Below are 27673 nucleotides of genomic sequence, written 5' to 3'. Positions count from 1 at the left end.
ATTCATCTCAAAGAGTTGAAACTACGTTTTGATTGAGCAGCTTTGAATTTCTCTTTTTGCAGAATCTGCAAGTGGATGTTTGGAGAGCTTTGAGGCCTATTGTGGAAAAGGAAATATCTTCACGTAAAAACTACACTGAAGCATTCTGAGAAACTTTTTGTGAAGTGTGCATTCAACTCTCAGAGTTGAACTTATCTTCTCATTGAGCAGTTTTGAATCTCTCTTTTTGTAGAATCTGCAAGTGGTTATTTGGAGTGCTGTGATGCCTAACGTGGAAAATCAAATACGTTCACATAAAAACTACACAGAAGTATTCTGAGAAACTTCTTTGTGATGTGTGCATTCAACTCACATAGCTGAACCTATCTTTTGATTGAGCAGTTTTGAATCTCTCTTTTGCAGGATGTGCATATGGATATTTGAAGCCCCTTTTGACCTATGGTGCAAAAGGAAATACCTTCAAAGAAGAACTACACAGAAACATTCTGAGAAACTTCTTTGTGATGTGTGCATTCATCTCACAGAGTTGATCCTATCTTTTGATTGAGCTGTTTTGAATCTCTCTTTTTGCAGAATCTACATGTGGATATTTTGAGCCCTTTGAGGACTACTGTGGAAAAGCAAATATCTTCATATAAAAACTACACAGAAGCATTCTGAGAAACTTCTTTGGTATATTTGCATTCAACTCATAGAGTTGAACCTATCTTTTGATAGAGCTGTTTTGAATCTCTCTTTTTGCAGGATCTGTATGTGGATATTTGAAGCCCTTTGCACCCTATGGTGGAAAAGGAAATATCTTTAAATAAAAACAACACAGAAATATTCTGAGAAACTTCTTTTTGAAACTTTCTTCTGATTGAACAATTTTGCAACCGTCTTTTTGTAGAATCTACCAGTGGATATTTGGAGCCCTTTTTGGCCTATTGTGGAAAAGGAAATATCTTTACATAAAAACTACACAGAAGCATTCTGAGAAACTTCTTTGTGATGTGTGAATTCATCTTATGGAGTTGAACCATTCTTTTGATTGAGCAGTTTGGAAATACTCTTTCTGTAGAATCTACAAGTGGATATTTGAAGCACTTTGAGTCCTATAGTAGAAACGGAAATGTCTTCACATAAAAACTACACAATAGCATTCTCAGAAACTTCTTTGTGATGTTTGCATTCAACTCAAAGAGTTGAAACTATCTTTCGATTGAGCAGTTTTGAATCACTCTTTTTGTAGAATCTGCAGGTAGATATTTGTTGTCCTTTGCAGCCTATTTTGGAAAGGGAAATATCTTCACATAAAAACTACACAGAAGCATTCTCAGAAACTACTTTATGATGTATGTATTCATCTCAAAGAGTTCAATCTTTCTTTTGATTTAGCAGTTTTGAAACACCCTTCTTGCAGAATCTGCAAGTGAATTTTTGGAGCACTTTGTGGCCTGTTGTGGAAAAGGAAATATTTCCACATAAAAACTGTACAGAAGCATTCTGAGAAACTTCTTTTCAATGTGTGCACTAATCTCGCAGAATTGAAACTTTCTTTTGATTGAGGAGTTTGGAAACAGTCTTTTTGGAGAATATGCACGTGGATATTTGGAGCGCTTTGAGGCCTATGTTGGAAAAGGAAATATCTTGACACAAAAGCTACACAGAAGCATTCTGAGAAACTTCTTTGTGATGGGCGCATTCAATTGATGGAGTTGAACCTATCTTTTGAATGAACAGTTTTGAAACTCTGTTTTTTGTATAATCTGCAAGAGGATATTTGGAGCCCTTTGTGACCTATGGTGAAAAGGAAATATCTTCATATAAAAACTACACAGAAGCATTCTGAGAAACACCTTTGTGATCACTCACAGAGTTCAAATTTTCTTTTGATGAGCAGTTTTCAAACACTCTTTTTGTAGAATCTGCCAGTGGATATTTGCAGCCCTTTGAGGCCTATTTCCGAAAAGGAAATATCTTCCTATAAAAACTACACAGAAGCATTCTGAGAAACTTCTTTGTTATGTGTGCATTCATCTCACTGAGTTGAACCTTTCTTTTGATTAAGCAGTTTGGAAACACTATTTTACAGAATCTGCAAGTAGATATTTGGAGCTCTTTGAGGCCTACTGTGGAAAAGGAAATATCTTTCAATAAATACTAAACAGTAGCATTCTGAGAAACTTGTTTGTGATGTGTGCATTCAACTCACAGAGTTGAACCTTTCTTTTGATTCAGCAGATTGGAAACACTCTTTTCGTAGAATGTGCAAGTGGATATTTGGAGCACTTTGATGCCTATTGTCTAAAAGGAAATATCTTCACATAGTAACTACACAGAATGATTCTGAGAAACTTCTTTGTGATGTATGCAATCAACTCACATTGTTGAACCTATCTTTTGATTAAGCAGTTTTGAATCTCTCTTTTTGTAGAATCTGCAAGAGGATATTTGGAGCCCTATGTGGACTGTTTTGGAAATTGAAATATCTTCACATAAAAACCACACAGAAGCATTCTGAGAAACTCCTTTGTGATGTGTACATTCATCTCAGAGAGTTGAAATTTTCTTTTGATTGAGCAGTTTTGAAGCACTCCTTTTATAGAATCTGGAAGGGGATATTTTAAGCAATTTGAGGCCTACAGTGGAAAATGAAATATCTTCCCATAAAAGCTACATGGAAGCATTCTCAGAAACTTCTTTGTGATGTGTGCATTCGTCTCACAGAGTTAAAGCTTTCTTTTGATTGAGCAGTTTTGAAACAATCTTTTTATAGAGTTTGCAAGTGGATATTTGGAGTGCTTTGAAGCCTATTGTAGAAAAGGAATTATCTACTCATAAAAACTACACAGAAGCATTCTGAGAAACTTGTTGTGATGTGTGCCTTCATCATACAGAATTGAAACTTTCTTTTGATTGAGCAGCTTTGAATCTCTCTTTTTGTAGAATCTGCAAGTGGATAACTAGAGCCCTTGTGGCCTATTTTGGAAGGAAATTATCTTCCATAAAAACAACACAGAAGCATTCTGAGTAACTTCTTTGTGATGTATGCATTCATCTCACAGAGTTAAACTTTCCTTTTGATTGACCATTTTGGAAACACTCTTTATGTAGAGTGTGCAAGTGGATATTTGGAGCGATTTGAGGCCTATAGGGAAAAGGAAATATATTCACATAAAAATTACACAGAAGCATTCTGAGAAACTTCTTTGTGATGTGTGCCTTCATCTAACAGGGTTGAACATTTCTTTTGATTGAGAAGTTTTGAAACACTCTTTTTGTAGAATCTGTAAGAGGATATTCGGAGCAGTTTGAGGCCTAACGGGAAAAGGTAATATCTTCACATAAAAACTACACAGAGGCATTCTGAGAAACTCCTTCGTGATATCAGCATTCATCTCACAGAGTTGAACGTTTCCTTTGATTGAGGAATTTGGAAACCCTCTTTATGTAGGATCCACAATAGGATATTTGGAGTTCTTTGAGTTCTATTGTGCAAAAGGAAATATCTTCAAATAAAAACTACAGAGAGCCATTCTGAGAAAATTCTTTGTGATGTGTGCATTCATCTCACGGAGTTGAAACTTTATTTTGATTGAGCAGTTTTGAAACATCCTTTTTATAGAATCTGCAAGTGGATATTTGAAGGGCTTTGAGGCCTACTGTGGAAAAGGAAATATCTTCACATAAAAACTACACAGAAGCATTCTGAGAAACTTCCTTGTGAGGTGTGCATTCATTCACAGAGTTGAAGTTTTCTTTTGATTGATCAGTTTTGAAACACTGTTTTTGTATAATCTGCAAGTAGATATTTGGAGCACTTTGAGGCCTATGGTGGAAACGGAAATATCTTCACATAAAAACTACACAGAAGCATTCTGAGAAACTTCTTTGTTATGTGTGTATTCTTCTCACAGAGTTGATCTTTTCTTTTGATGGAGCAGTTTTGAAACACTCTTTTTTTAGTATCTGCAAGTGGATATTTGAAGCGCTTTGAGGAATATTGTGGAACAATAAATATCTTCACATAAAAACTACAAAGAAGCATTCTGAGTAACTTCCTTGTGATGTGTGCATTCATTTCACAGAGTTGAACTTTTCTTTTGATTAAGCAGTTTTGAAACACTCTTTTTGTAGAATCTGCAAGTGGATATTTGGAGCACTTAGAGGCCTATGGTGGAAAAGGAAATTTCTTTACATAAAAGCAACACAGAAGCATTCTGAGAAACCCCTTTTTGTATGTGCATTCATCTCCAGGAGTTGAATTTTTCTTTTGATTGGGCAGTTTATAAACACTCTTTTTGTAGGATCTGCAAGTGAATATTTGGAATGCTTAAATACCTGTTGTGGAAAAGGAAATATATTCACATAAAACTACACAGAAGCATTCTGAGAGACAACTTTGTGATGTGTGCATTCATCTCACAGAGTTGAAATTTTCTTTTGATTGAGCAGTTTGGAAACACTCTTTCTGTAGAATCTGCAAGTGGATATTTGGTGCACTGTAAGGCTTATGGTGGATAAGGAAATATCTTCACAGAATAACTACAAAGAAGCATACTGAGAAACAGCTTTGAGATGTGTGCATTCAACTCACAGAGTTGAACTTATCTTTTGACAGAGCAGTTTTGAAACTCTCTTTTTGTAGAATCTGCAAGTGGATATTTGGAACCCTTTGCAGCCTATGGTGGAAAAGGAAATATCTTCCAATGAAAACTCTACAGAAACATTCTGAAAAACATCTTTGTGATGTGGGCATTCATCTCAAGGAGTTCAGCCTTTCATTTGATTGAGCAGTTTTGAAACATTATTTTGGAGAATCCAGAAGTGGATATTTGGAGCTCTTTGAGGCACATTGTGGAAGAGGAAATATCTTCACATGAAAACTACACAGAAGCATTATAAGAAATTCCTTTGTGATGTGTGCATTCATCTCACAGAGTGGAACTTTTCTTTTGATTGAGCAGCTTTGAAACACTCTTTTTGTAGAATCTGCGAGTCAATATTTGGAGCAATTTGAGGCCTATTGTGGAAAAGGAAATATCTTCACAAAAAGCTACACTCAAGAATTCTGAGAATCTTCTTTGTAATGTGAGCATTCAACTCACAGCATTGAAACTAACTTTTGATAGTGTAGTTTTGAATCTCTTTTTTTGCAGAATCTACAAGTGGATATTTGGAGCCATTTGCAGCCTATGGTGGAAAAGGATATATCTTCACATACAAACTACACAGAAGCTTTCTGAGAAACTTCTTTTTGATGTGTGCATTCATCTCACAGAGTTGAAACTTTCTTTTTGGGGAGCAGTTTTTAAACTCTCTTTTTGTAGAATCCCCAAGTGGATATTTGGAGTGCTTTGAGGTATACTATGGAAAAGGATTTGTCTTCAAATTAAAACTACACAAAATCATTCTGAGAAACTTCTTGTGTTGTGTGCATTCATGTCATACAGTTGTAACTTTCGTTTGATTAAGCAGTTTTGAAACACTCTTTTTGTGGAACTTCCAAGTGGATATTTTGAGCGCTTTGAGGCCTATGGTGGAAAGGGAAATATCTTCACATAAAAATTACACAGAAGCATTCAGAGAAACTTCTTTGTGATGTATTCATTCATACCACAGAGTTGAACCATTCTTTTGATTGAGTAGTTTTGAAAAAATTTTTGTAGAATCCGCAAGTGGACATTTGAAGTGCTTTGAGGCCTATTGTGGAAAAGGAAATATCTTCACATAAAAACTACACAGAAGCTTTCTGTAAAACTTCTTTGTGATGTGTGCCTTAATCTTGTGGAGTTTAAATTTTCTTTTCATTGAGCAGTATGGAAACACTTTTTTTTGTGGAACCTGCAAGTGAATATTCAGAGCACTTTGTGGCCTATGGTGGAAAAGGAAGTATCTTCACATAAAATCTAGACAGAACCATTTGGAGAAACTACTTTGTGATGTGTGCATACATCTTCCGGAGTTGAACCTTTCTTTTGAATGAGCAGTTTTGAAACACTCTTTTTGTAGAATCTTCAAGTGGATATTTTGAATGCTTTGAGATCTTTGTTGGGCTAGGAAATATCTTCACATAAAAACTAGACAGAAGCATTCTGAGAAACTTCTTTGTTATATGTGCATTCAACTCACAGAGTTGAGCGTTTCTTTTCATTCAGCAGTTTGGAAACAATCTTTTTGTAGTATCTGCAAATGGATATTTGGAGCGCTTTGAGGCCTACAGTGGAAAAGGAGATATCTTCACATAAAAACTAGACAGAAGCATTCTGAGAAACTTCTTTGTGATGTGTGCATTCATCTCGCAGATTTGAAATTTTCTTTTGATTGAGCAGTTTTTAAACACTCTATTTCTAGGATCTGCATGTGGATATTTGGAGTTCTTTGAGGCCTTGGGTGGAATAGGAAATGTCTTCACATAAAAAGTAGACAGATGCATTCTGAGAAACTTCTTTTTTTTTATTGTACTTTAAGATTTGTGGTAGATGTGCACAATGTGCAGATTAGTTACATATGTATACATGTGCCATGCTGGTGTGCTGTCCGCATTAAGTCCTCATTCAGCATTAGGTATATCGCCTAATGCTATCCCTCCACCCTCCTCCCACCGCACAGCAGTCCCCAGAGTGTGATGTTCCCCATCCTGTGTCCTTGTGTTCTCATGGTTCAATTCCCACCTATAAGTGAGAACATGCGGTGTTTGGTTTTTTGTCCTTTCAATAGTTTACTGAGAATTATGATTTCCAATTTCATCCATGTCCCTGCAAAGGACATGAACTCGTCATTTTTTATGGCTACATAGTATTCCATGGTGTATATATGCCACATTTTCTTAATCCAGTGTATTTCTGTTGGACATTTCCGTTGGTCCCAAGTCTTTACTATTGTGAATAGTTCCACAATAAACATATATGTGTGCATGTGTCTTTATAGCAGCATGATTTATATTCGTTTGCGTATATACCCAGTAATGGGATGGCTGGGTCAAATGATATTTCTAGTTCTAGATCCCTGAGGAATAGCCACACGGACTTCCACAATGGTTGAAATCATTTACAGTCCCACCAAGAGTGTCAAAGTGTTCCTATTTCTCCACATCCTCTCCAGCACCTGTTGTTTCCTGACCTTTTAATGCATGCCATTCTAACTGGTGTGAGATGGTATCTCATTGTGGTTTTGATTTGCATTTATCTGATGGCCAGTGATGGTGAGCATTTTTTCAAGTTTTTTTGCTGCGTAAATGTCTTCTTTTGAGAAGTGTCTGTTCATGTCCTGTGACCACTTTTTGATGGGGTTGTTTCTTTTTATCTTGTAAGTTTGCTTTAGTTCATTGTAGATTCTGGATATTAGCCCTTTCTCAGATGAGCATGTTGTCAAAATTATCTCCCATTTTGTAGGTTGCCAGTTCACTGTGATGGTAGTTTCTTTTGCTCTGTAGAAGCTATTTAGTTTAGTTAGATCCCATTTGTCAATTTTGACTTTTGTTGCCATTGCTTTTGGTGTTTTAGACATGAAGTCCCTGCCCGTGCCTATATCCTGAATGGTAATGCCTAGGTTATCATCTAGGGTTTTTATGATTTGGATTCACAGCCGAATTCTACCAGAGGTACAAGGAGGAACTGGTACCATTCCTTCTGGAAGTATTCCATTCAATAGAAAAAGAGGAAATCCTCCCTAACTCATTTTATGAGGCCAGCATCATCCTAATACCAAAGCTTGGCAGAGACAGAACAAAAAAAGAGAATTTTAGACCAATATCCTTGATGAACATTGATGCAGAAATCCTCAATAAAATACTGGCAAACAGAATCCAGCAGCACATCAAAAAGCTTATCCACCATCATCAAGTGGGCTTCATCCCTGGGATGCAAGGCTGGTTCAATATATGCAAATCAATAAATGTAATTCAGCATATAAACAGAACCAAAGACAAAAACCACATGATTATCTCAATAAATGCCAAAAAGTCCTTTGACAAAATTCAACAACCCTTCATGCTAAAAACTTTCAATAAATTAGGTATTGATGGGATGTATCTCAAAATAATAAGAGCTATCTATGACAAGCCCACAGCCAATATCATACTGGATGGGCAAAAACTGGAAGCGTTCTCTTTGAATACTGGCACAAGACAGGGATGCCCTCTCTCACCACTCCTATTCAACATAGTGTTGGAAGTTCTGGCCAGGGCAATTAGGCAGGAGAAGGAAATAAAGGGTATTCAATTAGGAAAAGAGGAAGTCAAATTACCCTGTTTGCAGAGGACATGATTGTATATCTAGAAAACCCCATTGTCACAGCCCAAAATCTCCTTAAGCAGATAAGCAACTTCAGCAAAGTCTCAGGATACAAAATCAATGTACAAAAATCACAAGCATTCTTATACACCAATAACAGACAAACAGAGAGCCAAATCATGAGTGAACTCCCATTCACAATTGCTTAGAACAGAATAAAATGCCTAGGAATCCAACTTAAAAGGGACTTGAGGGAACTCTTCAAGGAGAATTACAAACCACTACTTAATGAAATAAAATAGGAAACAAACAAATGGAATATCATTCCATGCTCATGGGTAGGAAGAATCAATATCGTGAAAATGGCCATATTGTCCAAGGAAATTTATAGATTCAATGCCATCCACATGAATCTACCAATGACTTTCTCCACAGAATTGGAAAAATCTACTTTAAAGTTCACATGGAATCAAAAAAGATCCTGCATCGCCAAGTCAATCCTAAGCCAAAAGAACAAAGCTGGAGGCATCATGCTACCTGACTTCAAACTATACTACAAGGCTACAGTAACCAAAACAGCATGGTACTGGTACTAAAACAGAGATATAGATCAATGGAACAGAACAGAGTCCTCAGAAATAACACTGCATATCTACAAATATCTGATCATTGACAAACCTGAGAAAAACAAGCAAAGCTCAAAGGATTGCCTACTTAATAAATGATGCTGGGAAAGCTGGCTAGCCATATGTAGAAAGCTGAAAATGGATCCCTTCCTTACATCTTATACAAAAATTAATTCAAGATGGATTAAAGACTTAAACGTTAGACCAAAAACCATAGAAACTACTTTTTGATGTGTGCATTCAAATCACAGTGTTGAACTTTTCTTTTAATTGAGCAGTTTTGAAACACTTTTTTTGTAGAATCTGCAACTTGATATTTGGAGCACTTTGAGGCCTATGGTGGAGAAGGAAATATCTTCACATAAAAACTAGACAGAAGCCTTCTGAGAAACTTCCTTGTGATGTTTGCATTCATCTCACACAGTTGAAACTTTCTTTTGATTGAGCAGTTTTGAACAACTCCTTTTGCAGAATCTGCAATTGGATATTTGGAGCACTATGTGGCCTATGATGGAAAAGGAAATATCTTCGCATAAAAACTAGACACAAGCATTCTGAGAAACTTCTTCATGATGTGTGCATTCAATGCACAGAGTTGAACCTTTCATTTGATTGAGCAGTTTTGATATACTCTTCTAGAATCTGCAAGTGGCTATTTGGGGTGCTTTGCAGCTATCGTGGAAAAGGAAACATCTTCACATTAAAACTACACAGAAGCATTCAGAGAAACTTCTTTCTGATGTGAGCATTCAACTCACAGAGTTGAACCTTTCTTTTTATTGAGCAGTTTGAAAACAGTCTTTTTATAGTATCTGCAAATGGATATTTGGAGCGCTTTGAGGCCTACAGTTTAAAAGGAAATATCTTCACATAAAAACTAGACAGAAGGATTCAGAGAAACTTCTTTGTTATGTGTGCCTTCATCTCACAGATTTGAAACTTTGTTTTTATTGAGCAGTTTAGACACTGTTTTTGTAGAATCTGCAAGTGGATATTTGGACAGCTTTGCGACCTATAGTGGAAAAGGAAATATCTTCACATAAAAACTACACATAAGCATTAAGAGTAACTTCTTTGTGATATGTGCCTTCATCTCACGGAGTTGAAACTTTCTTTTGATTCAGCAGTTTTGAAGCACTCTTTTTGTGGAATCTGCTAGTGGATATTTCGAGCGGATTGAGGCCTAGGATGGAAAAGGAAATATTTTCACTGAAAAACTAGACACAAGCATTCTGAAAAACTTCTTTGTGATGTGTGCATTCATCTCACAGAGTTGAACATTTCCTTTGATTGAGCAGTTTGGAAACAGTCTTTTGGTAGTATCTGCAACTGGATATTTGGAGCGCTTTGAAGCCTATAGTGGAAAAGGAAATATCTTCACATAAAAACTAGACAGAAGCATTCTGAGAAACTTCGTTGTGATGTGTGCATTCAACTCACAGAGTTGAACGTTTCCTTTGATTGCACAATTTGGAAACAGTCTTTTGTAGTATCTGCAAATGGATATTTGGAGAGCTTTGAGGACTATGGTGAGAAAGGAAATATCTTCAAATAAAAACTAGATAGAGGCATTCTGAGAAACTTCTCTGTGATGTGAGCATTCATCTCACAGAGGTAAACCTTTCTTTTGACAGAGCAGTTTTGAAACACTCTTTTGGTCAAATCCGCAAGAGGTTATTTGGAGCACTTTGAGGCCCATGGTGGAAAAGGAAATAACATCACATAAACACTAGACAGAAGCATTCTGAGAAAATACCATGTGATGTCTGCATTCCTCTCAAAGAATTCAACATTTCTTTGGTCTGAGGACTTTTGAAACACTCTTTTTGTAGACTCCGCAATTGGATACTTGGAGAGCTTTGAAACCGATGGTGGAAAAAGAAATAACTTCACATAAAAACTAGACAGAAGAAATCTGAGAAACTTCTTCGTGACGTGTGCATTCCACTCACAGGGTTGAACCTTTCTTTTGATTTAGCAGTTTGGAAACAGTATTTTTGTAGTATATGCAAATGGTTATTTGCGGTGCTTTGAGGCCTATAGAGGAAAATGAAATATCTTCACATAAAAACTAGACAGAAGAATTCTGAGAAACTTCTTTGTGATGTGTGCATTCAATTCACACAGATGAAACTTTCTTTTGATTGAGCAGTCTTGAAATCCTTTTTCATAGATACTGCAAGTGGATATTTGGAGCTCTTTGAGCCCTTTGTTGGAAAAGGAAATATCTTCACATAAAAATTAGACAGAAGCATTCTGAGAAATTTCTTTGTGATGTTTGCGTTCATCTCACAGAATTGAACTTTTTTTTGATTGAGCAGTTTTGAAACACTCTTTTTGTAAAATCTGCACGTGGATGTTTGGAGTGCATTGGGGCCTATGGTGGAAAAGGAAACATCTTCACATAAAAACTACACAGAAGTAATCTGAGAAACTTCTTTCTGATGTGTGCATTCAACTCACAGAGTTGAAACTTTCTTTTGATTGAGCAGTTTTGAAGCACACTTTCTGTAGAATCTGCAAGTGGATATTTGGAGCGATTTGAGGCCTACAGTTGAAAGGGAAATACCTTCATATAAAAACTTGACAGAGGCTTTCTGAGAAGCTGGTTTTAATGTATACATTCATCTCACACAGTTGAACTTTTCTTTTGTTTAACCAGTATTGAAACACTCTTTTTATAGAATCTGCAGGTGGATACTTGGAGGGCTTTGAGGTCTATGGTGGAAAAGGAAATATCCTCAGATAAAAACAAAACAGAAGCATTCTGAGAAATTTCCTTGTGATGTGTGTATTCAACTGACACAGTTGAGCCATTCTTTTGATTGAGCAGTGTGGAGACAATCTTTTGGTAGTTTCTGAAACTGGATACTTGGAGCGCTTTGAGGCCTATGGTGGAAAAGGAAATATCTTCACATAAAAACTAGACAGAAGCATTCTGAGAAACTTCTTTGTGAAGTGGGCATTCAATTCAAAGAGTTGAAACTTTCTTTAGGTTGAGCAGTTTTGAAACACTCTTTTTGTAGAATCTGCAAGTGGATATTTGGAGCACTTTGTGGCCTCTAGTGGAAAACAAAATATCTTTGCATAAATACTACAAAGAAGCATTCTGAGAAACTTCTTTGTGACGTGCACATTCCTCTCACAGAGTTGAACCTTTCTTTTGATTGAGCAGTTTTGAAACACTCCTTTTGTAGTGTCTGAAAGAGCATATTTGCAAGACTTTGAGTGCTAAGGTGGAAAAGAAATATCTTCACATAATAACTAGACAGAAGCATTCACAGAACCTTGTTTGTGACGTGTGCATTCATCGCACAGAGTGGAACCTAACTTTTGATTGAGCAGTTTTGAAACACTCTTTTTGTAGAATCTGCAAGTGGATATTTGGAGCGTTTTGAGGCCTAAGGTGGAAAAGGTGATATCTTCACATAAAAACTAGATAGAAGTATTCTGAGAAACATCTTAGTGACGTGTGCATTCATCTCACAGCGTAGAACCTTTCTATATATTGAGCAGTTTTGAAACCCTCTTTTTATGGAATCTGCATGTGGGTATTTGGGGCACTTTGCAACCCATGGTGAAAAAGGAAATATCTTTATATAAAAACTAGACAGAAGCATTCTGAGAGACCTCTTTGCGATATTTGCATTCATCTCACAGAGTTGAACCTTTCTTTTGATTGAGCAGTTTTGAAACACTCTTTTTGTAGAATCTGCAACTTGATATTTTTAGGGATTTGTGGCGTATAGTGGAAAAGGAAATAACTTCACACAGAAACTAGACAAAAGTGTTCTGAGAAACTTCTTAGTGACATGTGCATTCAACTCACAGAGTTGAACCTTTCTTTTGATTGAGCAGTTTAGAAATACTCTTTTTGTAGAAAGTGCAAGTGGATATTTGGAGAGATTTGCAGCCTATGGTGGAAAAGGAAATATTTTAACATAAAAACTAGACAGAAGCATTCTGAGAAACCTCTTTGTAATGTGTGCATTCATCTCACAGAGTTGAAACTTTCTTTTGATTCAATAGCTTTGAAACACTCCTTTGTAGAATCTGCAAGTGGATATTTCAAGTGCTTTGAGGTCTATGGTGGAAAAGGAAATATCTTCATTTAAAAGCTAAACAGAAGCATTCTGAGAAACTTCATTGTGATGTGTGCCTTCATCTCACAGAGTTGAAACTTTCTTTTGATAGAGCAGTTTTCAAACACTCTTTTTGGAGAGTCTGCAAGTGGATATTTGGATCGATTTGAGGCCTATGATGGAAAACGAAACATCTTCACTTAAAAACAAGACAGAGGCATTATGAGAAATTTCTTTGTGATGTGTGCATTCATCTCACAACGTTGAACACTGCTTTAGATACAGTAGTTTCGAAAAAATCTTTTTGTAGAATCTGCAAGTAGATAGGGGCCTAGGGTGCAAAGGAAATATCTTCACATAAACACCAGACAGAAACATTCTGAGACACAACTTTGAGATGTGTGCATTCATCTCACCAGGCTGAACCTTTATTTTGATTGAGCAGATTTGAAACACTGTTTTTGTAGAACCTGCAAGTGGATATTTGGAGTTCTTTGTGGCCTCTAGTGGAAAGGGAAATATCTTCACATGATAATTAGACAGAAGCATTCTGAGAAACTTCTTTGTGATGTGTGCATTCATCTCATAGATTTGAACCATTCTTTTGATTGAGCAGTTTTGAAACACTCTTTTTGTAGAATCTGCAAGTTGATAATTGGAGTGCTCTGAGGCCTATAGTGGAAAAGGAAATATCTTCACATAAAAACTAGACAGAAGCATTCTGAGAAACTTCTTTGTGATGTGTTCATTCATCTCATGGAGTTGAGCCTTTCTTTTGATTGAGCAGTTTAAAATCCTCTTTTTGTAGAATTTGCAAGTGGATATTTTGAGGGCATTGTGACCTGTGGTGGAAAAGGAAATATCTTCACATAAAAATTAGAAACATTCTGAGAATCTGCTTTGTGATATGTGTGTTCATCTCACAGAGTTGAAGATTTCTTTTGACTGAGCAGTTTTGAAACACTCTTTATAGAATCTGCTGGGGATATTTGGAGTGCTTTGGGGCCAATGGTGGAAAATGAAATATCTTCACATAAAAACTACACAGAAGATTTCTGAGAAACTTCTTTGTGATTTGTGCATTCATCTCACAGAGGTGAACCTTTCTTTTGATTGAGTGGTTTTGAAAAACTCTTTTTGCAGAAGCTGCAAATGTGTATTTGGAGCACTTTGTAGACTATTGTGGAAAAGGAACTATCTTCACATAAAAACTAGACAGAAGCATTCTGAAAAATCTCTTTGTGATGTGTGCATTCATCTCACAGAATTGAACCTCTCTTTACATTGAACAGTTTTGAAACACTCTTTTTGTGGAATCTGTAAGTGGATATTTGGAGCGCTTTGAGGCCTATGGTAGAAAAGAAATATCTTCACATAAAAACTTCACAGAAGAATCTGAGAAACTTCTCCATGATGTGCACTTTCTTCTCGAAGAGTTCAAACTTTCTTTTGATTGAGCAGCTTTTAAACACTCTATTTGTAGAATCTGCAATTGGAGATTCAGAGTTCTTTGAATCCTATGGCGGAAAAGGAAATGTCTTCACATAAAAACTACACAGAAGCATTCTGAGATACTCCTTTGTGATGTGTGCATTCATCTTACAGTGTTGAACCTTTCTTTTGATTGAGCATTTTTGAAACACTCTTTTTGCAGAATCTGCAAGTGGATATTTGGAGTGCTTTGAGGCCTATGGTAGAAAAGGAAATATCTTCACTTAAAAATGACACAGAAGCATTATAAGAAATATCTTTCTAATGAGTGCATTCAACTCACAGAGTTGAACCTTTCTTTAGATTGAGGAGCTTGAGACACTCTTTCTTTAGAGTCTGCAACTGTATATTTGGAGCGTTTTGTGGCCTATGTTGGAAAAGGAAATTTCTTCAAATAAAAGGTAGACAGAAGCACTCTGTGAAACTTCTTTGTGATGTATGCATTCATCTCACAGATTTCAACCTCTCTTTTGATTGAGAAGTTTTCAAACACACTTTTTGTTGAATCTGCAAGTGGATATTTGGAGCGCTTTGAGGCCTATGGTGGAGAGGAAATATCTTCACATAAAAATTAGAGAGAAGCATTCTGACAAATTTCTTTGTGATGTGTGCATTCATCTCAGAGAGTTGAACTTTTCTTTTGATTGAACAGTTGTTAAACTATCTTTGTATACAATCTGCAATTGGATATTTGAGCCCTTTGAGGCCTATGGTGGAAAAGGGAACACCTTCATGTAAAAACCAGACAGAATCATTCTCAGAAACTTTTTTGTGATGTGTGCATTCATCTCACAGAGTTGAACCTTTCTTTTGTTTGAGCAGTTTTGAAACACTCTTTTCGTAGTACCTGCAAGCAGATATTTTGAGTGATTTCAGGCCTATGGTGGAAAAGGAAATACCATCACATAAAAGCTAGACAGAAGCATTCTGAGTAGCTTCTTTGTGATGTGTGCGTTCATCTCACAGAGTTCAACCTTTCTTTTGATTGAGCAGTTTTGAAACACACTTTTTGTGCAATCTGAAAGTGGATATTTGGAGCCCTTTGGGGCCTATGGTGGAAAAGGAAATATCTTCCCAATAAACTAGACAGAATCATTCTGAGAAACGACTTTGCTATGTGTGCATTCATCTCTCAGAGTTGAATCTTTCTTTTGATTGAGCAGTTTTGAATCACTCCTTTTGTAGGATCTGCAGGTGGATATTTGGAGCACTTTACAGACTATTGTGGAAAAGGAAATGTCTTCTCATAAAAACAAGACAGAAGCATTCTGAGAAACTACTTTGTGATGTCTGATTTCAACTCACAGAGTTGAAACTTTCTTTTGTTTGAGCAGTTTTGAAACACATTTTTTGTAGACTCTGCAAGTGGATATGAGGAGCACTTTGTGGCCTAAGGTGGAAAAAGAAATATCTTCACATAAAAACTGGACAGAAGCATTCTGAGAAACTTCTTATTGATGTGTGCATTCATCTCACCAACTTGAAAATTTATTTTTATTCAGCATTTTTGAAACATTCTTTTTGTACAATCTGCAAGTGGATATTTGGAGAGCTTTCAGACCTATGTTGGAAACGGAAATATCTTCACATAAAAATTAGACAAAAGAATTCGGACAAACATCTATGTGATATTTGCCTTCATCTCACAGAGTCGAAACTTTCTTTTGATTGAGCAGTTTTTAAACAATCTATTTGAAGAATCTGCAAGTGGATATTTGAAGATCTCTGAGGTCAATGCTGAAAAAGGAAATATCTTCATATAAAGAACAGACAGAAGCAGTCTAGGAAACTTCTTTTTCTTGTGTGCATTCATCTCAAAGAATTGGCCATTTCTATTTATTGAGCAGTTTTGAAACACTGTTTTTTTTAGAATCTGCAAGTGGATATTTGGAGCACTTTGAGCCCTTTGGTGGAAAAGGAAATATCTTCACATAAAAATTAGACAGAAGCATTCTGAGAAACTTCTTTGTGATGTTTGCGTTCATCTCACAGAGTTGAACCTTTCTTCTGATAGAGCAGTTTTGAAACACTCTTTTTGTAGAATCTGCAGGTGGATGTTTGGAGCGCATTGGGGCCTATGGTGGAAAAGGAAACATCTTCAAATAAAAACTACACAGTAGTAATCTGAGAAACTTCTTTGTGCTGTTCGCATTCAACTCACAGAGTGGAAACTTTCTTTTGATTGAGCAGTTTTGAAACAGTCTTTTTGTAGTATCTGCAAAAGGATATTTGGAGTGGATTGAGGCCTATGGTGGAAAAGGAAATATTTTCACGTAAAAACTTGACAGAAGCATTCTGAGAAACTTTTGTGTGATGTGTGCATTCATCTCACAGAGTTGAAACCTTCTTTTGATTGAGCAGTTTTGAAACAGTCCTTTTGTACAATCCACAAGTGGATGTTTGGAGCGCCTTAGGGCCTATGGTGAAAAAGGTAATATCTTCCCATAAAAACTAAACATGAGAATTCTGAGAAACTCCTTTGTGATATTTGCATTCATCTCTCAGTGTTGAATCATTTTTTTAATTGATCAGTGTTGAAACAGTCTTTTTCTACAATCTGCAATTGGATATTTGGAGCGCTTTGAGGTCTATGGTGGAAAAGGAAATGTCTTCACATGAAAACTAGACTGAAGATTTCTGAGAAAGTTCTTTGTGATGTGTGCATTCAACCCACAAGGTTTAACCTTTAGTTTGATTGAGCAGTTTTAAAACACAGTTTTTGTTGAATCTGCAAGTGGATATTCTGCATGATATGCAACATTTACTGGAAAAGGAAATATCTTCACATAAAAACTTGACAGGAGCATTCAGAGAAACTACTTTGTGATGTGTGCATTCATCTCACACAGTTGAACCTTTCTATTAATTAAGCAGTTTTGAAGCAGTCTTTTTGCAGAATCTGCAAGTGGTGATTGGAGCACTTTGAGGCCTATGTTGCAAAAGGAAATATCTTCACGTAAAAACTAGACAAAAGCATTCTGAGAAAGTTCTTTGTGATGTGTACATTCATCTCACAGAGTTGAAACTTTCTTTTGATTGAGCAGTTTTGAAACACTCTTTTTGTAGAATCCGCAAGTGCATATGTGGATCGCTTTGAGTCCTTCAGTGGAAAAGGAAATATCTTCACATAAAAACAAGACAGAAGCATTCTGAGAAACTTCTTTGTGATGTGTGCATTGATCTCACAGTGTTGAACCTGTATTTTGATTGAGCAGTTTTAAAACACTCTTTTTGTAGAATCTGCAATTGGATATTTGGACTGTTTCAGGCCCATGGAGGAAAAGCAATTATCTTCACATAAAAACTAGACAGAAGTATTCTAAGAAATTTTTTGGTGATGTGTGCATTCATCTCACAGAATTTAACCTTCCTTTTGACTGAGCAGTTTTTAAACACTCTATTTGTAGAATCTGCAAGTGGATATTTGGAGCACCTTGAGGTCAATGGTGGAAAAGGATATATCTTCACATAAAAATTAGACAGAAGCATTTTGAGAAACTTCTTACTGATGTGTGTGTTCATCTCACAGAGTTGAAGATTTCTTTTGGTAGAACAGTTTTGAAACACTCTTTTTGTTGAATCTGCCTTTGGATGTTTGGAGAACTTTGGGGCCTATAATGGAAAAGGAAATATCTTCACATAAAAACTACTCAGAAATAATCTGAGAAACTTCTTTGTGATGTGTGCATTCAACTCACAGAATGGAACCTTTCCTTCGATTGATCAGTTTTGAAACACTCTTTTTGTAGCATCTTCAAATGGATATTTGGTGCAGATTCAGGCATATGGTGGAAAAGGACATATCTTCACATAAATACTAGACAGAAGCATTCTGAGAAACTTATTTGTGATGAGTGTATTCAACTCACAGAGTTAAAACTTTCTTTTGATTGAGCAGTTTTGAAACACTGTTTTGCAGAATCTGCCTGTGGATGTTTGCAGATCTTTGGGGCCTATGGTGGAAAAGGAAATATCTTCAGAAAAACTAAACAGAAGCATTCTGAAAAACTCCCTTTTGATGTGTGCATTCAATTCACAGAGTTGAACATTTCTTTTGATTGAGGAGTTTTGAAACACTCTTTTTGTAGTATCATCTGCCAATGGATATTTGGAGGAGATTGAGGCCTACAGTGAAAAATGACATATCTTCACATAAATACCAGAAAGAAGCATTCTGAGAAACTTATTTGTGATGTGTGTATTTAACTCACAGGGTTGAAACTATCTTTTGATTAAGCAGTTTTGCAGCACTCTTCTTGTAGAATCTGCAGATGGATATTTGGAGCGCTTTGAGGCCTAAAGTGGAAAAGGAAGTATCTTCATATAAAAACTTGACAGAAGCATTCTGAGAAACTTCTTTTTGATGTGTGCATTCATCTCACAGAGCTTAACCCTTCTTTTGATTGAGCAGTTTTGAAACAGTCCTTTTGTAGGATCTGCAAGGGGATGTTTGGTGAGCCTTGGGGCCTTTGGTGGAAAAGGAAATATCTTCACATAAAAACTAAGGAGGAGCATTCTGAGAAACTTCTTTGTGATGTTTGCATTCATCTCAAAGAGTTGAATCTTTCTTTTAATTGACCATTGTTGAAACACTCTTTTTGTACAATCTGCAAGTGAATACTTGGAGCGCTTTGATTCCTATGGTGGAAAAGACGTATCTTCACATACGAAGTACACAGAAGCACTCTGAGAAAATTCTTTGTGATGTGTGCATTCACCTCACAGTGTTGAACCTTTCTTTTGATTGAGCAGTTATGAAACACGGTTTTTGTAGAAACTGCAATTGGATATTCAGAGTATTTTGAGACCTATGTTGGAAAAGGTAATATCTTCACATAAAAAAGAGACAGAATATTTTGGACAAACTTCTTTGTGATGTGTGCATTCAACTCACAGAGTTGAATTTATCTTTTGATTGATCAGTTTTGAAACACTCTTTTTGTAGAATGTGCAAGTGGATATTTGGAGCGCTTTGTGGCTTATAGTGGAAAAGAAATATATTCACATAAAAACCAGAAAGAAGCATTCTGAGAAACTTCTTTGTGATGTGTGCAGTCATCTCACAGAGTTGAACCTTTCTTTTTATTGAGCAGCTTTGCAACACTCTTTTTGTTGAATCTGTAAGTGGATATTTGTTGTTATTAGAGGCCTTTTTTGAAAAAGGAAATATCTTCATATAAAAACTAGACAGAAGCATTCTGAGAAACTTCTTAGTGATGTGTGTATTCATCTCACAGAGTTAAACCACACTTTTGATTGAGCAGTTTGGAAACAGACATTTTGTAGTATCTGCTTGTGGATATTTAGAGCAATTTGATGCATATGGTGGAAAAGGAAATACCTTAACATAGAAATTAGAAAGAAGGATTCTGAGAAACTTCTTTCTGTTGTTTGCATTCATCTCACAGAGTTGAACCTTTCCTTTGATTGAACATTTTTGAAACACTCTTTTTGTAGAATCTGCAAGTGGATATTTGGAGTGCTGTGAGGCCTATGGTGGAAAAGGACATATCTTCACAAAAGACCTGTAAAGCAGGTTTCCTAAAAACAGCTTTGTGATGTGTGCATTCATCTCACAGAGGTAAGGGTTTATTTTCTCTGTTCAGTCTGGAAAATCTGTTCTTGTACAATCTGAAAAGGGGTATTTTTGAGCACTTTGAGGCCTATGTTGACAAAGGAAATATTTTCACATACAAAATAAAAAGAAAGTTTCTCAGATACTTCTTTCAGATATGTGCATTCATCTCACAGATTTGAACTTCTCTTTTGATTGAGCAGTTTGGAAATGGTATTTTTACAGAATCTGCAAATGGATATTTTTGAGCACTTTGAGGCCTATGCAGAAAAAGAATTATCTTCAAAGAAAACTATAAAGAAGTTTTCTGAGAAACTGTTTTGTGATGTCTTCGTTCATCTCACAGAGGTAAATGATTCTTTTCTTTTATCAGTTGGGAAACTCTGTGTTTTTAGAATCTGCTAAGGGATATTTGTGAGTGCATAGAGTCTTATGGTGAAAAAGGAATTGTCTTCACATAAAAACAAGACAGAAGCCTACTGAGAAACTTCTTAGTGATGTGTGCATTCATTTCACGGAATTGAAACTTTCTTTTGATTGAGCAGTTTGGAAACATCTTTTTGTGGAATCTGCAAAGGGATATTTCTGAGCACTTTGAGGCCTATGGTGAAAGAGAAAATATGTCCACATAAAAACTAGACTAAAGAATTCTGAGAAACTGCCTTGGATGTATGCATTCATCTCACAGATTTCAACAATTCTTTTGATTGAACAGTTGGGAAACCGTCTGTTTGTAGAATCTGCAAAGGTATATTTGTGAGTGCTTTGAGGTCTATGGTTAAAAGGAAATATCTTCACATAAAAACTATAAAGAAGGTTTGTGAACAACCTCTTTGTGATGTGTGCATTCTTCTCACAGAGTTGAACCATTCCTTTGACTCAGCAGTTTGGAAACAGTCTGTTTTTAGGATCTGCAAAGGGATACTTTTGAGCACTTTGAGGCCCGTGGTGAAAAAGGAAACACGTTCACATAAAAACAAGATAGAAGCTTTCTGAGAAACATCTTTTTGATATATGTATTCATCCCAGAGAGGTGAATCTTTCTTTTGATGAGCAGTTTGGAAACAGTATTTTGTAGAATTTCCAAATGGTTATTAGTTAGCACTTTGTGTCCTATGTTGAAAAAGGAATTATCTTTACATAAATACTAGACAGAATATTTCAGAGAAACTGCTTTGTGATGTTTGATTTCATCCCACAGAGTTAACCATTTCTCTTCATTGAGCAGATTGGACATTCTGTTCTTGTAAAATCTGCAAATGGATATTTGTCAGCGCTTTGAGGCCTATGGTGAAAAAGGAATTATCTTCATGTAAAAACTGGACAGAAGCTTTCCGTGAAACATCTTGGAGATGCGAGAATTCATCTCACAGAATTGAAACATTCTTTTGATTGAGCAGTTTGTAAACAGTATTTTGGTAGAATCTGCAAAGGGATATTTGTGATGCTTTGATGCCTATGGTGAAAAAGGAAATATTTTCACATGAAAACTAGAGAGAAGCTTTCTGAGAAAACACCTTGAGATGTGTGCATTCATCTCACAGACTTGAACCTTTCATTGGGTTGAGCAATTTGGATACAGTATTTTTGCAGAATCTGTAAAGGCATATTTTTGAGAGCTTTGAGGCTTATGATGAAATAGGAAATATCTTCACATAAAAACTAGACAGAAGCTTCCCAAGAAACTTCTTTGTGATGTGTGCATTCATCTCATAGAGCTCAACCATTCTTTTGATTGAACAGTTTGGAAAGAGTCTTTTTGTAGAATCTGCAAAGGGATATTTATGAGTGCTTTGAGACCTATGGTGAAAAAGGAAATATATTCACATAAAAAGTATAAACAAGGTTTCTCAGAAACAGCTTTGTGATGTAAGCATTCATCTCACAGAGGTAAAATTTTCTTTTCTCTGGTCAGTCTGGAAACTGTTCTTGTAGAGTCGGCAAAGGGATATTTATGAGTCCTTTGAGGCCTATGGTGTAAAAAGAAATACCTTCACATAAAAGTTAGAGAGAGGCTTTGTGAGAAACCTCCTTATGATGTGCGCATTCATCTCACAGATTTGAAACTTTAATTGGATTGAGCAATTTGGATACAGTATTTTTGTAGAATCTGTAAAGGCATATTTTTGACAGCTTTGAGGCTTATAATGAAATAGGAAATACCTTCACATAAAAACTAGACAGAAGCATCCCAAGAAACTTCTTTGCAATGTGTGCATTCATCTCATAGAGCTCAACCACTCTTTTGATTGAACAGTTTGAAAACAGTCTTTTTGTAGAATCTGCAAAGGGATATTTATGAGTGCTTTGAAGCCTATGGTGAAAAAGGAAACATATTCACATAAAAAGTATAAACAAGGTTTCTCAGAAACAGCTTTGTGATGTAAGCATTCATCTCACAGAGGTAAACTTTTCTTTTCTCTGGTCAGTCTGGAAACTGTTCTTGTAGAGTCTGCAAAGGGATATTTATGAGTCCTTTGAGGCCTGTGGTGAGAAAAGAAATATCTTCACATAAAAATTAGAGAGAGGCTTTCCGAGAAACGTCTTTGTGATGTGGGAATTCATCTCACAAAGATGAAACTTACTTTTGATTGAGCAGTATGGAAACTATCTGTTTGTGGAATCTGCAAAGGGATATTTATGAGCATTTTGAGGACAATGGTAAAAAAGGAAATGTATTCATATAAAAGGTATAAAGAAGGTTTCTTAGAAACAGCTTTGTGATGTGTGCATTGATCTCACAGAGGTAAATGTTTATTTTCTCTGATTAGTCTGGAAACTCTGTTCTTGAAGAATCTTCAAAGGGATATTTGTGAGTGCTTTGCGGCCTATGGTGAAATAGAAAATATCTTCACATAAAAACTAGACAGAAGCTTTCTTAGTGGCTTCTTTGTGATGTGTGCAATCATCTCACAGAGTTCAACCATTATTTTGATTGAGCAGTCTGGAAACTGCCTTTTTGTAGAATCTGCAAGGGATATTTTTCAGGACTTTGAGTGCTATGGTGAAAAAGGAAATATCTTCACATAAACAATGGACAGAAGATTTCTGAGAAACCTCTTTGTGATGTGTGCATCCATCTCACAGAGTTCAAACATTTATTTGGTTGAGCAGTTGGGAAGACGCCTTTTTGCAGAATCTGCAAAGAGATATTGCTGAGCAATTTGAGGCTTATGGTGAAAAAGGAAATACCTTCAAATAAAAACTATAAAGAAGGTTTCTGATAAAATTCTTTGTGATGTATACATTCATCTCATGGAGTTGAACTATTTTTTTGATGGAGCAGTTTGGAAACAATCTTTTTGTAGAATCTGCAAAGGGATATTTTTGAGTGCTTTGAGTCCTAGGGAGAAAAAAGAAATATCACATAAAAAGTATAAAGAAGGTTTCTGAGAAAGAGTTTTGTGATGTGTGCATTCATCTCACAGAGGAAAACATTTGTTTTCTTTGATCAGTCTGGAAATTCTGTTCTTGTAAAATCTGCTAAGGGATATTTGTGAGCAGATGGAGGCCTATGGTGAAAAAGGAAATGTCTTCATATAAAAATTAGACAGAAGCCTCCTGTGAAAATTCTTAGTGATGTGTGCATTCATCTCACAGATTTGAAACTTTCTTTTCTTTGAGCAGTTTGGAAACAGTCTTTTTGTAGAACCTGCAAAAGGCTATTTGGAGCACTTTGAGGCCTATGGTGAAAAAGGAATTATATTCACATAAAAACTAGACTGAAGGTTTCTGAGAAACTTCTTTGTGATATGTGCACTCATCTCCCAGATGTTTCTGTTTGTTTTCATTGAGAAGATTTGAAACTCTTTTCTTGTAAAATCTCCAAAGTGATATTTATGAGCCCTTTGAAGCATATGGTGAAAAAGGAAATATCTTCACATAAAAACTATTCAGAAGCTTTCTGAGAAGCATTCTGGTGATGTGAGCATTCATCTCACAGAGTTGAACCATTCTTTTGATTGAGCAGTGTGTGAAGAGTCTTTTTGTAGAATCTGCAAAGGGATATTTGTGAACCTTTTGAGGCTTATGGTGAAAAAGGAAATATCTTCACATAAAAACTAGAGAGAAGCTTTCTGAGAAACCTCTTTGTGGTGTGCATACATCTCACAGAGTTGAACCTTTCTTTTGATTGAGCAATTTGGTAAAAGTATTTTTGTAGAATCTGTAAAGGGATATTTGTGAGCACTTTGAGGCCAGCGGTGAAAAAGCAAGTATCTTCACTTAAAATCTAGACAGAAGCATTCTGAGAAACTTCCTTGTGATGTGTGCATTCATCACACAGAGTTAAACCTTTGTTTTAGTTGAGCAGTTTGGAAACAGTCTTTTTGTAGAATCTGCAAATGGATATTTGGAGCACTTTGAGGCCTATGGTGAAAAAGGATATATATTCACATAAAAACTAGACTGAAAGTTTCTGAGAAGCTTCTTTGAGTTGTGTCCATTCATCTCACTGTGTTCAATAATTCTTTTTATTGAGTGGTTTGGAAACAGTCTTTTTGTAGAATCTGCAAAGGGACATTTGTGAGAGCTTTGAGGTGATAAAAAGGAAATATCTTCAAAGAAAAACTATAAAGAAAGTTTCTGAGAAACTTCTTCATGATGTGTGCATTCATCTCACAGAGTTGAAACATTCTTCAGATTGAGCAGTTTGAAAACAATCCTTTTGGTTCAAACTGCAAAGGGATATTTAGGAGCGCATTGAGGCCTATGGTGAAAAAAGAAATATCTTCACATAAAAACTAGAAAGAAGCATTCTGAGAAGCTGCTTTAAGATATGTGTATTCATCTCACAGAGGTAAATATTTCTTTTCATTGAGCAGTTTGTAAACTCTGTTATTCTAGAATCTACAAATGGTTATTTTTGAGTGCTTTAAGGCCCACATTGAAAAAGGGACTATCTTCACATAAAAACTAGTGAGAAGCTTGCTGAGAAACTACTTTCTGATGTGTGCATTCATCTAACAGAGTTGAAGCTTTCTTTTGATTGAGCAGTTTGGAAAGTCTTTTTGTAGATTCTGCAAAGGCATATGTGGGAGTGCATTGAGGACTATGTTCAAAAAGGGAATATCTTCACATAAAAACGAGAAGGAGGTTTTCTGAGAAACTTCTTTGTGGTGTGCACATTCATCTCACAGTGTTGAACCACTCTGTTTATTGAGCAGTTTGGAAACATTCTTTTCATAGAATTTGCAAAGGGATATCTGGGAGCACGTTGAGGCATATGGTGAAAAAGGAAATATCTTCACATAAAAAGTATAAAGAAATTTTCTGAGTAACTCCTTTCTGACATGTGCATTCATCACACAGAAGTAAAAGTTTCCTCCCATTGAGCAGTTAGTTTTTATGTGAAGATGTTTCCCTTTTCACCATAGACCTCAAACTGCCTATATATATCCCTTTGCAGATTCTACAAAAAGACTGTTTCCAAACGGCTCAAAGAAAGTTTCCACTCTGTAAGATGAATGCACACATCACAGAGAAGTTTCTCAGAAAGTTTCTGTCTACTTTTTATTTGTTGATACTCCCTTTTTCACCATAGGCCTCAAACCACTCATAAATAACCCTTTGCAGATTCTACAAAAAGACTGTTTCCAAACTATTCAATCAAAAGAAAGGTTCAACTCTGTGAGGTTAATGCACACATCACAAAGAAGTTTCTCAGAAAACTTCTGTCTAGTTTTTATTTGAGGATGTTTCCTTTTTCAATATAGGCCTCAAAGTGCTCACAAGTGTCCCTTTACAGAATTTATAAAAAGACTGTTCCCAAACTGTCCAGCCAAAACAAAGCTTCAACTCTTTGAGATGAATGCACACATCTCAAAGAAGTTTCTCAGAAAGCTTCTGTCCAGTTTTTATTTGAAGGTATTTCCTTTTTCACCATAAGTCTCAAAGCATTCAAATTATCACTTTGCAGATTCTACAAAAACATTTTCCAACCTGCTCTATCTAAAGAAAGGTTCAAAGCTGTGAGAAGAAAGCACACATCAAAAAGAAGTTTCATAGAATGCTTCTGTCTAGTTTTTATGTGTAGACATTTCCTTTTTCACCATAGGCCAAAAAGGGATCCCAATTATCCCTTTGTACATTCTACAAAAGGACTGTTTCAAAACTGCTCAATCCAAAGACAGTTTCAACTCTTCGAGATGAATGCACACATCACAACGAAGTATCTCAGAAAGCTTCTGTCTAGTTTTTGTGTGAAGATATTTCTTTTTTCACCATAGGCTTCAAAGAGCTCACAAATATCACAAAGCAGGTTCTACAAAAAGACTCCATCCAAACTCGTCAATGAAAAGAACACTTCAAATCTGTGAAATGAATGAGGACATCACAAAGAATTTTCTCAGAAAGCTTCTGTCTAGTTTTTATGTGAAGATATTTCCATTTTCACCATAGACCTGAAATCACCTACATACGTCCCTTTGCAGATTCTACAAAAAGATTGTTTCCAAACTGCTTAATCAAAGAAAGCTTTCTAGTCTGTGAGTTGAATGCACACATCACAGAGAAGTTTCTCAGAAAGTTTCTGTCTAGTTCTTGTTTGTCGATATTCCTTTTTTCACCATAGACCTCAAACTGCTCATAAATAACCCTTTGTAGATTCTACAAAAGGACTGTTTCCAAACTGCTCAATCAAAAGAAAGATTCAACTCTGTGTGATGAATGCACACATCACAAAGAATTTTCTCAGAAGGCTTCTGTCTAGATTTTATTTGTGGATATTTCCTTTTTCACAACAGGCCTCAAAAAGCTCACAAATATCCCTTTGCATATTCTACAAAAAGACGGCTTCCAAACTACTCAATGAAAGAAAATTCAACTCTGTGAGATGAATGCACACATCACAAAATGGTTTCTCAGAATACTTCTGTCTAGTTTTTATATGAAGATATTTCCTTTTTCACCACATGCCTCAAACCACTCAAAAACAGCCCTTTGCAGATTCTCCAAAAAGACTGTTTCCAAACTGCTCAATCAAAAGAAAGATTCAACTCTTTGAGATGCATACACCCATCACAAAGAAGTTTCCAAGAAAACATGAGTCTAGTTTTTATGTAAAGATATTTCCTTTTTCAGCATAAGCCTCAAAGCCTTCACAAATATCACTTGCAGGTTCTATGAAAAGACTGTTTCCAAACTGCTCAATCAAAAGAAAGTTTCAACCCTGTGAGACGAATGCATACATCACAAAGAAGTTTTTCAGAAAGCTGCTGTCTACGTTTCATTTTTCAATATTTCCGTTTTCACCATAGGACTCAAACCACTGAAACATATCACTTTGCAGATTCTACAAAAAGACGGTTTCCAAACTGCCCAAATGAAAAGAAAAGTTCAACTCTCTGAGACGAATGTGCACATCATGAAGAAGTTTCTCAGAATGCTTCTCTCTAGGTTTTATGTGAAAATATTTCCTTTTTTACTGCAGACCTCAAACCACTCATAAATATCCCTCTGCACATTCTACAAAAATACTGTTTCCAACCTGATAAGTCAAAAGAAAGTTTCAACTCTGTGAGATGAGTGCACACATCACAAAGAAGTTTCTCAGATACCTTCTGTCTACTTTTTATGTGAAGGTATTTCCTTTTTCACCATATGCCTCAAAACGCCTTCAAATATCCCTTTACAGATTATAGAAAAAGACTCTTCCCAAACTGCTCAATCAAAACAAAGGTTCAA

The sequence above is a fragment of the Pongo abelii genome, chromosome 13, assembly GCF_028885655.2.
Source record: "Pongo abelii isolate AG06213 chromosome 13, NHGRI_mPonAbe1-v2.0_pri, whole genome shotgun sequence".
In the NCBI taxonomy this organism is placed as follows: Eukaryota; Metazoa; Chordata; class Mammalia; order Primates; family Hominidae; genus Pongo; species Pongo abelii.
Note: the sequence above shows the minus strand (reverse complement) of the source record.